This window comes from Cheilinus undulatus, linkage group 11 (genome assembly GCF_018320785.1).
Source record: "Cheilinus undulatus linkage group 11, ASM1832078v1, whole genome shotgun sequence".
Lineage (NCBI taxonomy): Eukaryota > Metazoa > Chordata > Actinopteri > Labriformes > Labridae > Cheilinus > Cheilinus undulatus.
In genome coordinates this window covers 44,754,938-44,772,713 of record NC_054875.1, presented here as the reverse complement: position 1 = coordinate 44,772,713, position 17,776 = coordinate 44,754,938, and the positions used below count along the sequence as shown (strand labels likewise).

General features: G+C 39.3%; 1 long non-coding RNA gene across 4 annotated transcripts; it reads left to right on the top strand.

The window, feature by feature from the left end:
- Nucleotides 1-8,233: 8,233 nt before the first annotated feature.
- On the top strand, nt 8,234-14,101 carry LOC121517842. Of its 4 annotated transcripts, none has more exons than XR_005992582.1 (7): nt 8,234-8,302; nt 9,018-9,141; nt 9,235-9,300; nt 9,388-9,474; nt 10,753-10,826; nt 13,594-13,663; nt 13,751-14,101. It is a non-coding gene; the product is annotated as an uncharacterized LOC121517842 (long non-coding RNA). The 4 variants fall into 4 exon arrangements; XR_005992581.1 differs by lacking the exon at nt 8,234-8,302 and adding an exon at nt 8,659-8,711; XR_005992583.1 differs by lacking the exon at nt 8,234-8,302 and adding an exon at nt 8,659-8,711 and having other exon boundaries at nt 10,753-10,861.
- The last annotated feature ends 3,675 nt before the right edge of the window (nt 14,102-17,776 follow it).

Below are 17,776 nucleotides of genomic sequence, written 5' to 3'. Positions count from 1 at the left end.
GATCTGTTTTCACATTACAGGGTCTTTAAAACAATCATTACCTTCAGAACAAGACCCGCCCCTTTAATGACAAGTAACAACCTTAATTTCTCCTTTTTTTCTATCCTGCTTTTTTGGCTACAGGTTTTTTTTCCAGGCACGTATTTGCAGCTGACTGAAAGCAGCTCCACGGCCCACTTTTGGGCTCCAGCCCACCCATGGAGAACCACTGGTTTAAGCCAGAAGATTAAAGTGAAGTACACACAGCTACACACATTTTTAAACCTGTGCAGTTTCTTGTACTTTTCTTATTTTGGTTATATAACTGAGGGTATTTTGCACTAAGGTTTGATTTTGTTATACCTACTGCGGCAGGAGTTGAGGGGTTTAACCACAACCACAATTCCAAAAAAGTTGGGTCAAAAGGAATTAAAAACCAAATGCTACGACTTGCAAATTTCATAAACCCATATTTTAGATTAGATTCATTTTTTTTGTAACTGCACATGTCACAGGCACAAAGCAACATCCAATCAGAAGTGCATAAGCAGTAATAATATTTAATTCACAATAGAGCATAAACAACTTATCAGATGTTGAAACTGAGACATTTTACCATTTCATGAAAAATACTGCCTAATTTGAATTTGATGGCAGCAACACATCTCAAAAAAGTAGGGAGGGGGCAAAAAAAGGCTGGAAAAGTAAATGGTATCTATAAAAAAACAACTGGAGGAGCACTTTGCAACTAATTTCGTGGACTGGCAACAGGTCAGTAACATGACTGCATATAAAAGATTGGCAAATGCTCACCAATCTGGGAAGAACTGTCTAAAAACTGTGGCGCAATTTCAGAAAAAAATGTTCCTCAATGTAAAATTGCAAGGACTGTGAATATCCCACCATCTACAGTTCATATCACCTAAATATTCAGAGAATCTGGAAAAATCTCTATGCACAAGGCACAGAGCCAAAGGTAAATATTGAGTAGTATTGAGTAAAATCTGTAAATCATTACATTCTGTACTTAGTTTATGTTCAACACAGTGCCCCAACTTTTTTGGAATTTAGGTTGTATTTAACCTGGACTGTCAGCATCATCATTGAGTTTCAAATTACACTGTTGCCCTAAACTGAATTATTTTTCAGTTTATTTTTAATAAAATGTTTAAACTTATTATACATGATCTATTTTTTAACCTTTAGTCTGCCAGGTCAGTCCTGTTCATATGCACCGTTCAGACAGTGAAAAACCTCATAACATTACACAGTGAAAAAGAGGAAAATCTGCTAAAACAGTTGCATACAGAAAGTTTGAATTCAGGACCTTTGAGTTGGGGTCACTGAGTTCTCCAATTTGACATCTGGCTGCAGATGAAAACCTAAAAGCTTTCTCTCTCAACTCAGTTTGGACTTTGGAAACAACAAGTTGCACAACTTCCAACAAACTCAGGGTGTGGACTCTGTCCTTCAAGATTAAGACGAAAGGAATTTTACCTAGAATGGCTGTTTAAATAAATCAGTGTTTCCCACACATAGACAATACTCACACAGGCCACCCAGGTATATTTACAGCCATCTATCAACCAATAAGTCAATCTTTGTTTGTAAAGCACCACTGCATAACCAAAGTTATCTCAAGACACTTTAGAAAGAGGGCAGGTCTAGACCGTACTCTGTTAGATTATTTATAAAAACCCAACATTAATCCACCATGAGCTCAGCACTGAGCAGTGAAAAGGAAACCTTGAGCAGAACCAGACTCATGTTGAACAGCCCTGTGCTGAAGCTGGGAGGTGAAGGGTTACAGGGAAAAGCAGAGAGAGAAAAAACAAGCAGAGAAACAACAATGAATAGACAGATTCATGGCTGTCCTGGACTAAAACCATCTTAAACCTATTCTCTCTGATAATATATATGATATATTATTATGTCAGGGGTGAAAATTCTAGGGGGGTGGGAGCTAAGCCAAAGCGGGGTCAAGATTCAGATTCAGATTCTCTTTACTGTCCCACAAAGGGAAATTAGTGGTCTTTCTCTGAAAAAAAGGGAAGAGCGGATCCATTTTTTGCATTTTGAAAGTTACGTAATCAGTGGCCTGAGGGGTATTATTTTTATATCTCCAAAAGTTCCAAGAATTTTTAAAATGTCAGAATTTTTTTATCAATTCCCTGACTTATACTTTCCAATAAGCTTTTATCTTAGATGCTTGAAGTGTTCTTTTATCTTCATGGTGTAATGGTAGCCATGAATACTGATGAACTCTTACATACTGTTCTTATTTTATACCTTCACAGTATGAACCCCCACCAAGAATTCCCTCATAAGTGTCTACAAAGAATTTTAAACAACATATCTATTTAGGATGTCTAAATAGCCCATTTCACATTGATAAATACATGATTTATCATTAATAAATGTTTCAAAGAACAGGTAGAGTGTATACTTTAAGTTTTACTTCACTCATTTTCAGAGATAAACATCTACTTTTACAAAGTATCATGTCCTGTTTTAGAGAAGACATACAACATAAAAGCCATAGTGATTTAAATAGAATAGAATAGAATAGAATAGAATATGATATAATATAATATAATAATAGAATAGAATAGAATAGAATACAAAAAAATAGAATAGAATAGAATAGAATAGAATAGAATAGAAATTTAGATATATTTTATTGAATTTGAAAATGACATGAACATTGTGGAACTGCTTTAATTTTTGATATAACCATGTTTAACCATTGCAGCCCATAAGCACTGTCCTCACTGGTTTATCTTAAGAAATCATAACACTAATGTTGTACTGTTCATGTACCTTTATAATGTATTCATTTAACCCACACTGGTAGATCTATTCCATCTTAATTGATATGAGTCAAATTTGACCCGAAAAAGCCTCAGTGTACAAAAATCTGTGGCACCTGTACCAGTGTTAATTTCGTCGACTAAAACTATGACTAAAAATGTTAGTCAACAGCTGTTTCTTCCATGATGAAGACTAGACTAAGACTAACAAAAATAGATCTGTGATGAATAAAACTGATAAAAACTAAGTTTTGTTTTGTCAAGATGACTAAAACAAGACTAAAATGTAATCTAGTTTTTGTCGGACATTGAGAATCTGTGATATTTCTCCACTGTGAATAAGTCTGCCAAAAACAATGCATTTATAGCAATTCTGCCTCTCAGCTGTAGAAAGCAGGGACCCCAGGTTTGGCAGCGTGCAGAGAACACACTACCATGGTTTGGTACCAGATTTAGGCAACAGAATAAATGCTTGAGAAGAGACTAAAATGTGAGTACTTTTGATGGACTAAAACTAGACTAAAATGTTTTTGAGTTTTCATTGACTAAAATAAGACTAAAAGGGTAGAAATGACTAAAATGTGACTAAATCTAAAAGACATTTCATCTAAAGACTAAAACTAAAATTAAAAATAGCTGCCAAAATTAACACTGACCTGTAAAAAAGTCTACAGTTTTAAAATATTTTAGTTTTTTTGTGTGTTTTGTGTATGAAAAGTTATCCAATTTCAGGCTAAAAGAATGACGTTTAGGGTGTTTTTAATGTTATCAAATGTCAAAACAGGTACAAATGTGCGAGCTAGCATGTATCAGGACGTAGAGATATATATTGATTTTAAAGGGTTAAAGAGCAGCTTATACAGTAATGCTGTCATTGCACTTCCTTGAGGTCCAGCTGTAATGTTTTAATGTCTATCTTTAGTCACAGAGGAGGATTGTGTTCAGTGGAATAAACCAGAAAGGACAGCTTTGTCCACATGATGGCAGTAGAGAGTCTGCAGCTCCTCTTCCACCTCAGCTCTGAGTCACATCAGCTGTTATATCAGCCCTGCTCTGCTCTGCTAAATACCTCGAGACAAGCAAAGACTCTCTACACATGTATTTATCTCTGATGACTATCACCTCACTCATTGATTGCTTTCACGTGGCAGCTGCTGTAAACTGATTTTACTTAAGCAGTAGCAGGTTGTGATTCCCTGTGATACTCCATCAGAAGGCCATTAATCCCCTCTGCTGGGCCGGGTCCAGTGATGTGGGGGTGGGCTGTGGAGCAGAAGGAGAGCTCAAGTGCACTCTGATTGGGGAATAGAGACAACACAAGGAAATGATCCTGATACCTTTCAACCAAGGTTGTCCTAAATGAGGATAAACTGCCTCTGTGCCCTCTTCTTAATGGCCCATGGCAGACTGTCACCATCCCTGCCGCCCCCCCTCCTCTTAAAGGCGTGACCTAATCTGTGGCGTTAGTGCACCCTGCCGAGGAGCACCTGCAGCTCCGTTTTCCTGAGACGCAGGAACATTTATGTAAGTGAAATGTGCCTGCTAAGGGTTTTTAGGTCTTGAGTGTTTCCGGAGGCTTTTTGGAAACAAGTATTTAGGAAACTGCACCACATATCGAGTCCCCTATCCTGTCAGCGTGCTCTCCTGAGGGCCCACTGCCAGTCCCCACCCTGTGATGCATGTCCATATGCCGGGTGTATTAGCTGGGAGAAGCTGTGGAGAATCACACCAACAGGGACGGCCATCTGTCCTCTTACAGATATAGCATGGACTCTGCAAACGCATGGAGGCAGGATCTTAAAACATTTGGTCCATTATATCACAGCGCTGATGATGAATGGCTTTTACAAGGGCTTGTCCTATACGCTGTACTAATTATATAGCCTTTCAGCATGGGGGCAGGACAATGCAGCACTTAGATTAGTAGGGACTGATAAACTGTTTCTTATAATAGGCCTTTATCCAGTGGGGGAGTAAGAATTCAGACCTTTTACTTTATTAAAATGACTAATACCTCACCATCAAAACACTCCATCCAAGTGATTCAAAAGCTACTTTGAGTGGTTTAGCAATAATCTAGCTTTAAGACGATAAAAATGGGAAAGGTGCATCAAAAACAACCATGAAGCAACTTAGAAAGACAAAAAGACTCACAGAGAGGAGACAGAAACTGAAATAAATAAACTATTAATCAGCACATAGCAACTAAGGGGTTTTATTCTGACAGGTCAGTCTTATTTAGGGGCAAAAGGTGTAAAGTAAGGGTTTTATATCCTGATGTTTTCTGAATTTAGATTGGGCAAATGTGTAAAATTTAACAAAAGAAAAATGTCTGTGTTAAACAAGTGAAATAAACAATTATTTCACAAGGGATTTTAATGACCCACCAGTAAACTTTAAGTTCATATTTAGCAATGTAATGTGAATGAAAACAGAGTTTTTATCACATCCACAAGGGTGATTTTTAATCATTCGTTTGAAGTTTTGTCCTCTGTGGTGTACAAAGAAAAATTATAAAGATATGAAACCTGTTTTCAGGCTTTCAGCATGAATAATAACACAGTTTCAGATGTAAAACTTCTGAGTTAATTATGGATATAAAATCTTTCTACTGTCAGAGGTCTAATAATGCAGAAAAAGCCAGTAAGGCTGATATAAACTCGCCGGTCACTTCATTAGGTACATGTCCAACTGCTTGTTAACACAAAATTCTATTCAACCAATCACATGACAGCAGCGATTAAAGTGTCTCCAGTGATTTTGGTGTAAAGACACATGTGTCTGGAAGGTCTAGTCACTGCTTTATCAGTACTCCTGTATCCAGTACAGAAAAGCAAGGCACTGAACATCCCCCAGAGTTCAGTGAAATCCATCATCAAGAAATGTAAGGAATGTGGCACTTGTGTAAATCTGCATAGGTCAGACCGTCCTCACAAACTGAGTGAGCGTGCAAGAAGGAGACTAGAAAGAGAGGCCACCAAGACACCTATGAATACTCTGAAGCAGTTCCAAGCTTCAGCAGCTGAGATGGGAGAGACTCTGCAGACAACAACTGTTGGCCAGGTTCTTCACCAGTCAAAGCTTTAGTTATTTTATTTATTTATTAGTTTATTTGACAGGGGCCGTGCAAATCAAAACTATCAAGCCAGAGTTAGCTATAAAGCTAATTTTCATCTGTGGTCCCTGGGCAGGAAGATGCCCAGGGAGAGTGGCAAAGAAAAAGTCACTGGTGAAGAAAACTTGAATTAAGTCTGGACTACAACTCACCAAAAGGCATGTGGGAGACTTCATGGTCGAGTGGGAGAAAGTTCTTTGGTCTGATGAGACCAAAAGGAGCTTTTCGGTCATAATGCACATCATCACAAACACACCATCAGCACTGTGAAACATGGTGGCGGCAGCATCATGCTGTGGGGATGCTTCTCGGCAGCTGGCCCTGAAAGGGGTTTAAAGGTAGAGGGTAAAATGAATGTGGGCAAAATATAGTAAAAATCCTGGAGGACAATCCCAGTCAGTCTTCAAGAGATTTACGGCTTGGGAGAACATTTATTCAGGGTTGCCAGATCCGCAGTTTTCCCGCGAATTGGGCTACTACACGGGTTGAGCAGAGCAGACCCATTTTTTATGACGCGTATGAGTATTTAATTTCTGTAGCAGAACAAACTACTCTATTTACACTCAAGTACAACTAAAACAACCAGCAGAGAGGCAGGAAACCATGGAACATGGCACAAAGACATACACGCCACCTACAGAGAGGCAGAATATCTGCGGGTGATCAAGCAATATATGCAGTGTGGCAGAGGTTTTATTGTATTATTTTGAATTTCAGCATTGGGCTGGTTCTGGCACACAGACCTAGCAACCCTGCATTTATTGTACACTAAGGCCGGCCACACACTAGACAATTTTTAAAATCTGGAATGATTTTTAAACTGTGGGAGACCACAGACTTCAGGACAATTTCCAAAGATTTTTCATCTTTAATCCTCTGAATGCACACACCAGATGACTCAGCCAGACTGTCAGGTCACTGGAGACCACACACCTGCCAACCTGCCTACGACCTCACGTCATCACGTGACTTCAGAAAAATAAAAAAAACCACGGATAGCTGTCGATACCGTCTTGCTGTTGTTCCACAACAGGCTGTCCTGGCATGCATTACAGGTGAAGCAAAGTCATAATACAAGGGAAAGACTCAGGATGAAATCAGAAAGTTGTGTTCATGGTTGTGAGTGGTGAAAGTACGGATGATCTGGCTGTGGCGCTACCCGGTCTGTTCGCTCTCATTGGTTGTTGTGGGAACTCCGTCAGCGGCACTACGACCTAGAATCTTAAATATCTACGATTCGGGATTTTTGGAGGCTATGACGCGATTTGGAGCTGTAAAACAATCCTGTTGACACCACACACATACAGACTACTCAGACAAACAGTCGTTTGCAATGAGGGTCCTCTTGGGACAAGACCCCACGATCGTTGGGGGAGGCCCAAATCGGGCTTAAAATCCTGTAGTGTGTGGCCTAAGACCATGAGCAAAAGCATACAGTGAAAGCTGCACAGAAGTGGTTTGAAGACAACAAAGAATCTTCTGGAGTGGCCAAGTCAAAGCCCAGACCTAAATCCAATGGACTCTTGAAAAGGGCTGTTCACACCTGGTCCCTGTGCATCCTGACAGAACTTGAGCATTTTTGCAGGAAGAATGGAGTAAAGTTACAGTGTGGAGATGTGCAAGGCTGATTGAGACCTATCCACAAGGATAAATATTTTCATTCAGTCACTGATTTTACATCACATATTTCTGTTTAATTGACATTCCTTTGTAGAAATCTATTAACTAAAGTAACCAACGCTAAAATGTAAAAATCATTTTAAATAACTAAAACTAAATAAAACCTAAGCTTTTAAAAATGTTGACTGAAACTTAATTCTGTGCTTACAAAACTAAATAAAATGAATTTAGGGACCAAACCTCCTTAGTTTTTGTCTTTGACACCTTTATTGCTGAAAAATGAACGCTAAAACTACTACTACTACTACCACTACTACTACTACTAATAATAATAATAATGACTTTTAAAAAACAAACAAACAAACAGAAAAAAAACATTTTAAAGCTTTTTTTTATTTGCTAAACTATCGGACCAACAGGAATACCTCACAACTAAACTTAAATCTAATAACAAAAAGTAAAAAAATTAAAAGTATGAAAATCCTAAACTATTTAAACCTTGTCTCCAAATATATTTAAGTTAGGTAAATGAAACAGTATCAATATTACTACAGTTAACAAACATTTATGTGCACAAAGAAACTTTTTAAGCAATAAAAACTGACTTGATGAAGTAATTCGCTTTAAACGTATTTTTTGTGTGTGTGCCTGAGGCCTTAATTATTACCATAAAAGGACATGGGTGAGCACCGCTAAACGTGATTACCCACCGGAAGTGACTCCGAGACTGGTCCTGGCGGTTGGTTGCTCGAACTGGCAGTAATCGAAAGCATGAGAGGTAAGTACATTTACCTGGCGTTTCTAGTTTATGGTTAACTAGGATGTGACTTTTGCGTCAATTCAGTTGAATGTTACGGAGAAAGGATTGATTTACAGCAGATTTTTCACACCGAAGTACTACAGTGACATGAAAGAAGCAATCAAGAACATTCTTTAAAGTAAAGTACAGGCTTATTATAGCTTTTATATCTTACTTTTCTCTCACAACATGAAAACTTATCCTTATAAATGCCGTCTTTAAACTGTGATGTCCATGACACGTTGAGTGTCGTCAGCTGAGTTTCTCAAACTTGTGGCTGTGAGTGAGGCTCACTAATTAGAGTAATGTCTCACACCTGGCCCTGTGTGGAGGTCATTTGAGCACCTGCAGTCACAGTCAGTCTCTTTCTGATTTCTCCTCCACACAGGTAGGACACACTTCTGTTTAGTTGTATTAGGTTTCACTTATGCACTTCATAGTGCTAATATTTAATTCAATGAAATTTGGTCTAATTTGGCTTGTTAAAAGTTCTTTCATTTGGTTTAATTGGCTTTAAAAGAATTTGTTTGCTTTTATTCAGTCTAATTTGGTTCAATGAAATTGTTGTTTTTATGTTGTGGACAAATTTGGCAAATAAGGACTAGTAAAAACTATCATGGTGTTGTCTTTCTATTTTGTTGTGACCACATGAGCCAGGCCACGACAGATCTCAAACCTTGTTTTTTCTTTTTAGTTGTGCTGCAAGCAGAGGTCATCCCACCCATCATGAAGCACACAGATGGGTTGTCTGATTGGAGCCCAGATATACAGTGATTTGTCTCTGCACAAACAGTGGCAGGACTCAGGAGTGTTGTTAGGTGAGCTACTCAAACTGTTCACAGTATGAATCTACATGAATGTATGAAAAGCAACATGTAAGAAGACTCATGATTAAAAAAAATCATTCTCAGGAGTTGATGGCGCTGGTAGTGTGTGAAGTCTGAGCTCTGGCTGTGCGTCAGCGTTTACCCCAGCAGGTGAGAAACTTAAAAAAACAAATCCCTGGATAACATCATGAAGCTATATTTATTGTGCAGATCTATAAAGCTTGTTTTTATGTGCAGGGTTGTGCTCACATTGAACGCTGAGGCAGCCAGTCCAGTGATGGGTAAAAACCCTCTGCTGCAGAGCAGGCATTCCTCTGAGCTCAGGTGAATTCAGCCTCAAAAAATGGGGACAGCCTAATTAAATCCATCTTAGATTTGTTTGACTTGTGTGACTTGTTTTGGCATTAAATGCCATTAAATTTTTTTTTAGAAAAAATAGCCATGTAAGTTGGTATGAAGGGAGGGAAATTTTCATAGGAGGCTAGTTTTGTTCACAAATCCCTACTATAAAAAATCCCCTTAAAACTGTAAAGTGCAAGTGTGAATAAGCAACTTGGAGCAACGGTGAGTTAACGGCTTCTGTTTTTGTAGCATCAAAACTGAACTCAGATATACTAGTTTAAAAATATAGCAAAATTAAGGTTAAAATTCTATTATGACAATCATGAAAAAATGAGTGGATCTCATTATCTAGGTGTTATGTAATGGTGAATCATCCCTGGTTCTGCAGTTCAAAGTCTGTGACTTCATAGTCCTCATGCAAGATTCATTGATACAGACACATTTTCTGTAACTATTTCTTTCATCCTTTTTAAAACCCACTGCTAATTTTTACATACTAAGGGACAGAAAGGTAAAAGGCTTTGGAATGACTCCTGTAAATTTAATCAGGCTTCAGTGGAGAACCATGTCATCAGAATCCAAACCTCTCTGTGCATTTGTTTAAACATATAATAGTGGAATCTGCCTTGATATCAAGGCAACAAAAGTAAAAGTCCAAGGCAATAAATGTGGGGTAATTCCTGTTTTTCAAATATCAAACATTTCAGAGGCACAATAATTTAATATTAGAAATTAGATTTATGTGCAGTCTAGACAGCTTTGGGTCAAATTAAAACCACTAAGTTTGATATGGTTTGAGAATATAAATTATTTTTACAACCGATTGTATCATTTCAAAACAAGTTTTACCAAAAAGCGTTAAAAGTATATAGAAGTTTGAGAACTTAAACTATTCCAATTTCAAACCATGAAGAATTCAGACAAGGTTTAGAAATAACAGTTTTAGCCCTCATTGTATGCCAACAATAAACATTTGTCCTGTCCTATCAAGTATTTCACTAACGGTCACTTAATTAGGTACACATGCTCAACCGCTCATGAACACAAATGTCTAATCAGCCAGTCACATGGCTGCAACAATTGCATTTAAGCACATAGACATGTGGTCAGAAAGCCCAAATCAAATATCAGAATGGAGGAAAAAGGTGATTTAAGGAATTCTGAAATTATACAAAACTCAGTCATTTGCTGATGCCATTTCATTTAAATGTTTTTCTTTTTTAAATTTATTTTGGGCATTTTTGTGTTTTTATTTGACAGAGGAGGACTGTGGATCGAGTGGGAAACGGGGATGAGAGCAGGGGAGAGACATGCCCGTGACCCCCAAAATAAAGGTGCCAGAGACCGGAGACCCCCACTGTACCTGGAGGTGGTTTAAAGGGATATTTCAACATTTTGGCAAATTCGCCCATTGCCATAATTCCTATAGTCTTACTAATAGGTTCGTTACCTTTAGTTGTCGGTGCAAGCTATTTTTAGACCGGTGGTGCCGAGTTAGGAGCTGCTCTGCCAACGTAATGGAATCTTATGGTATCCCCAGCTTTCCCTCATCAAATACACAATCCAACAACTCCAAAACGCTCTCATGGACAAGTTGTGACCTGCACATTCACCACGCTATGAAATAACCTATGATTATGTTACATTACAACACATGCAGCAAATACTTGGAACTATTTCTTGAGTAAACCACTGGGCGGAGTGACACAGTGCAGCAGCCATGTCTAGAGTGTAGTTCCAGCTTTGCATTTAACTTTAAAACATCTCTGTCTCGTAATGTTCCATGATTATTTCATAGCGTGGTGAATGTGAAGATCACAACTTGTCCATGAGAGTGTTTTGGAGTTGTTGGATTCTGTATATGTTGAGTTTGAAGAGGGAAAGCTGGGGATACCATAAGATTCCATTACGTTGGCAGGGCAGCTCTTAACTCGGCACCACTGATCTAAAAATAGCTTGCACTGACAACTACAGGTAATGAACCTATTAGTAAGACTATAGGTATTATGGCAATGGGCGAATTTGCCAAAATGTTGAAGTATCCCTTTAACAGCCATGCATAAGAATAGTGCAGACTAGACTTTCCATAAGAAGGGATAAAGGGGAAGGTTACTGGGACCTAGCCAAATTGGAGGTCAGCAAAACCATGGTCCATTGTGAAGTTATGCTATGGAAACCATATTTTATATTTAACCTAAATAAAATAACCACTCTTATTAAAGAAATATATCTTTATTTATTCATTTAACCTTCTTTAGATGAAAAAAAATGAATTGGTTTTGAAATAGCTAAAATTGGTTAATAATGGGGAAATGGTAAAAAAGAAAATGTGGTGAAATTGGAATTTAGAAGAGCGTAAATGGGTTAGAAGTGGCAAAAATTAGATAAACGTGGCAAAATAAAAACCAAAAATTGGTTAAAATGGCAAAAACGGGTACAAAAAGTGGTAAAAGGCTTTAAAGTGCAAAAGTCATGGAAATTAGGTGGAATGGGATGAAAAATTAATATTCACTGTCAAAAATGGCTTAACTGGTTAAAATGGGCAAAAAAGGGGTTAAAAGAGGCAACAATGGGTAAACAGAGGCAATAGTTACAAAAAAGTGGCAAAAACAGGCAGAAAAAAAAGGGGGAAAGGGTTTAAAATAGCCAAAAGGGGTTTTAAGTAGAAAAAATGTGCTAATATTGGCAAAATTGGTGTAGAAAAAGGGTTAACATTTGGTAAAATTGGTGTAAAGTGGTAATAGTGTTATCTAAAAAATATTCTTAGTCTTTTAAGGGATCTGGTGACCCCCTCTCAGTGTCTGGGGACCCCCAAAGATTGAGAACCACTGCCTTAAACCACCAGGCCACTTGCACACTCCGTTTAAATGTTGACGTGTTTTTTTTTTGTTTTTTTTTTGTCTGCTTGTAATTTGACGGACATTGGACTAACAGTCTGGGAAATATCATACATTTAAAAAGCAGTTAATTAATGTTTTTATTCAATCTTTTATCTGAGGAAGAAAAACTTTGAACTCTTTTTTTTCTACACCTTTTTCTTTACCTCACCAAATTAATCATAGAAAAATGGTTGAGCCATTTGTCCTGATTTTTCATCTATCATTAATACCGCTGTCTTAGTAAAAGAATGCCAAATTGTTCACCATTCTGCTCAGCTGTCTGCTTGTGACGTAAACAGCTTCACACCTCAGGGAGTGAAGACATAATCACACGACACAACAAACCAAATATGTTGCCAACACATTTAGTCATCAATTGTTATTGATTTTTAGTGATCTGTTGTTGCAGCTCTAGAACTAACTGCAGGTTTTAACATATAAAGACGGATAACATCAGTAGGATTTGGTTATTTGTCATCTCCTAATTGACTGAAGAGTAAATCGTGTTGAGGCACATGTCATGGAAGCACAGCAATGAAATGGAGATAGTGACCGAGGAAAATCAGCCCATAAGGAGCAGTTTGCACCACTTTGAAGGTTTGAAGGTTACACATCTTATGTTCAAAGTTAGCCATGTATGGAGTTTCATTCTTGCTGACACCAAGGACTTCAATACATCTGATCTCATTTCTGATTTAGCTTTGCACAATCATTAAAAAAAGCTGTTGAAATTGAAACTGATTAATATTGCTCATGTATGAACAATAGCAGTAAGAAAGGGCTAAAACTGTAGCAGCAGCTCTGGACTTGAAAAATTGCCTCTTGCAAAAAAGTCGGTTGCTTGAGATGAGCCGTGCAAGAACTATTATCTTTATTCCTCTTATTTTCAGTAAAGCAGCTGCAGGATACTTTCATTCGGTATTTATTGCGATGCCTTGGTTGTATATATTTTTAAAAGAACTAAACATCTGTATTTGATTACAGTAATGACCTGATCAGAAAATGTTTCATGTGAGTGTTCATGGTTAGTCATGGGCTGCACTTCCTTTTGAATTAGACTTGCCAGTACACAATGCATTCCTCCTGTGCAAGTTATAGCATATCTACAAAGTCTTCCTTTACTGTGCAAGTCTAATTCAAAGGATTTGCATTCTATTATCAATGGCTACAAAAAAGGTAAAGGTGCAGTAATTAGTGCTCCTGTTTTTTGTTCTTGTTTTAGCTCTCTACTGATGTGTGAAGTTCATGTGACAATGAAGACCCTTGAGCTTTCAACCATGAAGAAATACCAGGTTGGTAACGGTATTTAGCTTTGAGATATTTGTATTAAAATTGAAATGTTTCTCCTTTCTTAAATGGTTTTTGTTTCCCCCTATTAGAATGGCAAAGCTGCAAGAAAAAAGCCCAAACACCATTCACCATTCTGTTGAAGGGGAGGATGGAGTGGTGATCTACAATGTTGACAAACTCAGATCAGTAAACTTCCTTTGGATGTGTAGTCCTCTGATAACACTACACACAAAAATGCATTATATAAAGGAGAACTGTCTGGCCAGGAAGACCCTGCCTCCTGTGGGAATTTCTATGTAATGACGGCTTGAATTGGGAGGGCATGGTGCCGTCTTTTTAATGAGGCCAGACGTCCGCTCTGGTTGCTCAGCAGGCCAAATGTACTGTTGCAATGGCTGTGTGCACTTCTAATATTGTAGCATTAAAAATGGCAGCATAAACTTCCATGCTTAACTCTTTAAGAGCTAGAAAAAGACTGTATGCCCAGGGTCTAGATTTAAATTTGTAAGTCACAGCAATGTAACATCATTGGGATATTTGATGTCAATAGTAGGATAGAAATTGATAGCAGGGACAGAAGCATTTGTGCAAATAGGCCAACCAGGTAAAAAAAACTCATACATTCATACAGTCCCCATGCTTCCTTGGCTGACAAAAGGGGCATTAGTTCTTGTAGCGTTCTTGGACTTAAGTCCAACCCTTGAAATTATCTGCAAATCCTTCCAATTTTTTTTTTTTTATTGCAAGATCAGTAACTGGTCTCTAAAACCCCTATGGCTTATTCTCAATTCCCCCCTTACCACTAAGGCCTACTCTAGAGGTAGACTGTCCAGATTTGTGTTTTTCCAGACACACTCCAATTGAGTGTTATGGGTAATCTTCTAAAATTCCTCACTAGAGTTGAAAATTACAACAGGAAACTAACACCATAATTTACAACATAAGCATTATAAAAAATGCTTGATTTAGCAATAACTCAAACTTAACTACAAGCTTCAATAACTAATATAACTAAATACTACATTAATGAAAACCCCTCTTTTGTGTAATAAACTAGAAGCTCTTTAATACTCAGACTTTTATCAAAAAAATAAACAATTGCAGAAGCTACTGGTGAGGTTGAAGTTGAGGCTTGGTAAGTGTGGCACCATCAGTTGATATTTTTCAGTTCAGGCTGCGAACTCTTGGTGCTGCCTGTTGTGCCTTCGACCATATTCAGCTTAGAAGCCAGGGCTATGCCTGTACCTCGGGCTGCTGTGTGACCGCGGCCATCGCAAGAAGCAGCACATAGCTGAGTCTCCATCAGCTGCTTCCTTTCTCCTCAGTCTGTTTCACAGCCTGGGCAGCTGCAACTGTGGACACCTAGGTGGTTTAAGCCAGAGTATAGAGTTCCTGGTGTAATTTTTGTCCTGACTTGACCTGTGGCGTGATTATCCACTGCACTGTCACAACCACAAGGCAAAAAAGGGTTTAGTGGTGTTTAGGTGTTAGATACTCGGGGTGAGGGCTGGCCCATAGCTGTCCACCTGTGGAATTCTGGCTTCCTCTGCACAGTGAAGGAACCATCTCAGACAGACTTGTGATCATCTGCTTCCTGGTTAGTTTTCATTTACATTCAGGGTTGGGGTGAGAGAAGCATCTGCACTGATCGTTGGCTGTCTGCCTGTGGGGTATCCTGAAGGGTCTTGTCACACCCATTGTCCCTGTGCATGGTGAGCTACAGGACCAGTGAGGCTTGAGGTGTAGAGTCTTGAGTCTAGGCGTATTGTGACTGCAGAAACACCTTGGTGTATCGACAGCTCAGAATCCCGAAACCATATATTTGTGTACCTTTTACACAAACCCCTGAGCTCTCGGTGCATCACAGATCTGTGGTTGCTGTATGCTGAGGCGCAAGACTCTCCCTTAAGCGTCATGGGCCTTGTGGACGCCAGGCATGGTGATTTGGGTTTGAGAGGACTCCTCAGGGTAACCTGTGGACAGACAGCTGACTGATTAGTGTGGGTGGTTCTCTTGTTCTGACCCTTGAATGTCAATGAGACTACCAGGTTGTGGTTGATCACATCTTTGCCAGAGATGTTTTTTCTCTGTGTACAGGAAATGAGGATTTTACACATGGATGTGCCCTGTTCCCAGCTCCTGGTGTGTTAGTATCTTGTGTGATCCAGTGGGACTTGATGTTTAGTTGTTTTATTTATTTCAGAGGTGATGGTGTCTTTCCTAAGTTTAGGCTGTCTTTCTGGGCAAGAGACACAGTAGTGATCCTGAGTCTGCTAACTGCTACATACCATGTCTCTTGGCATCTAGCTGCCTGTACCTGCTGTCTGCTAGGTAAGGTTAATGGCAGAATCTTGTCTTCTGCATGCAGCATCTGTGGGTAGCATCTGGTTGTCCTGCCGGCTCAGGGGTTTGTTATGGTACACTTTTTTATGGTTTCGGGATTCTGAGCTCGTGGGACATCCAGATGCCAACTGCACCTGCTGTGTTCAAAGCAGCAAGATTCAGTTGTGAGTTGACTGTTGTGTGCAGCTTTTGGCTGCAGTCCCTGAAGGGATTTTTGTAATGATAGAATAACCTAGAAAGTTGGCAGCAATAGCCCGCCTGATATGTACCTAGGGGCTTTATTTGATTTCTGTGATGGTCATTGTGGTCACAGCTATAGCCATGTTTGACTGCAGGCAGATTGTTATCAGTGTTACTGGTAGATCACCCGAGTGCAAGATTAGTAGGTAACGTTGGTTGGTAGTCAGTTGTTTAGGTGTCGGATACTTGGGTGATTGCTGGAATGCTGACTTCCTGTGCATAAGGAAAGAACCATCTCAGATAGACTTGTGATCATCTGCTTCCTGGTTAGTTTTCATTTACATTCAGGGTTGGGGTGAGAGAAGCATCTGCACTGATCATTAGCTGTCTGCCTGTGGGGTATCCTGAAGGGTCTTGTCACACCCATTGTCCCTGTGCATGGTGAGCTACAGGACCAGTGAGGCTTGAGGTGTAGAGTCTTGAGTCTAGGCGTATTGTCGCTACAGAAACACCTTGGTGTATCGACAGCTCAGAATCCCGAAACCATATTTGTGTACCTTTTACACAAACCCCTGAGCTCTCGGTGCATCACAGATCTGTGGTTGCTGTATGCTGAGGCGCAAGACTCTCCCTTAAGCGTCATGGGCCTTGTGGACACCAGGCATGGTGATTTGGGTTTGAGAGGACTCCTCAGGGTAACCTGTGGACAGACAGCTGACTGATTAGTGTGGGTGGTTCTCTTGTTCTGACCCTTGAATGTCAATGAGACTATCAGGTTGTGTTTGATCACATCTTTGCCAGAGATGTTTTTTCTTCTGTGTACAGGAAATCAAATTTCCATGGATGGAGTGTGCCTGTTCCCAGCTCCTAGTGTGTTTATCTTGAGTTGGTCTAGTGGGAAATGATGTCTAGTCACAGGTAAGAAGTAGCACAGAGAGGAGTGTGCCAGACTAGTTTGAAAGCCTCCTAGCTTTCTGGTTTGCGGCAGTGAGCATTGCCTCAGGATCACTGCCATGTCTTTTTACATCTCATTGCCTTTACTGGCAGAAATGTCAAGTTTTTATAGAGTAGCATCTTTGCTTTTTTGCATGCAGCATCTGTGGGTAGTGTTTGATTGTCCTGCTAGCCCAGGGGTTTGGTACACTTTTATATGGTTTCGGGATTCTGAGCTGGTGGGACATTCAGATGCCAACTGCTGTATTCAAAGGAGCAAGATACAGAGGAGGATGGTGTTACTATAGATTGAAAATTAGTTTGAATTTTTGGTTTTGTAAGCATTTTTGGATTTGTGAGTGAGAAAGCTTAGTTGAAACCGAAGCCAGTAATGCTTTTGTATTCTGACTAGTCCATGGGTGATCATGTTGTAGGCCAGGACTGGGCAAATCTGAGGCCCTTAACTCTGTCATGGTTAAGACCTCCCAGGGGTCCATGCGTGCACTGTTCAGGTTGTCTGATGGGCTTCCATTCCATTTCATTCCATTCCATTCTATTCTGGCTATTTCTTGGCATCTTGAAGCAACATTGTTGCTGATAACTTCAGCGTTGTGTTACTTCCTGTGATTGCTAAAGTGCTCCTCAGCAGCTCGACGTAC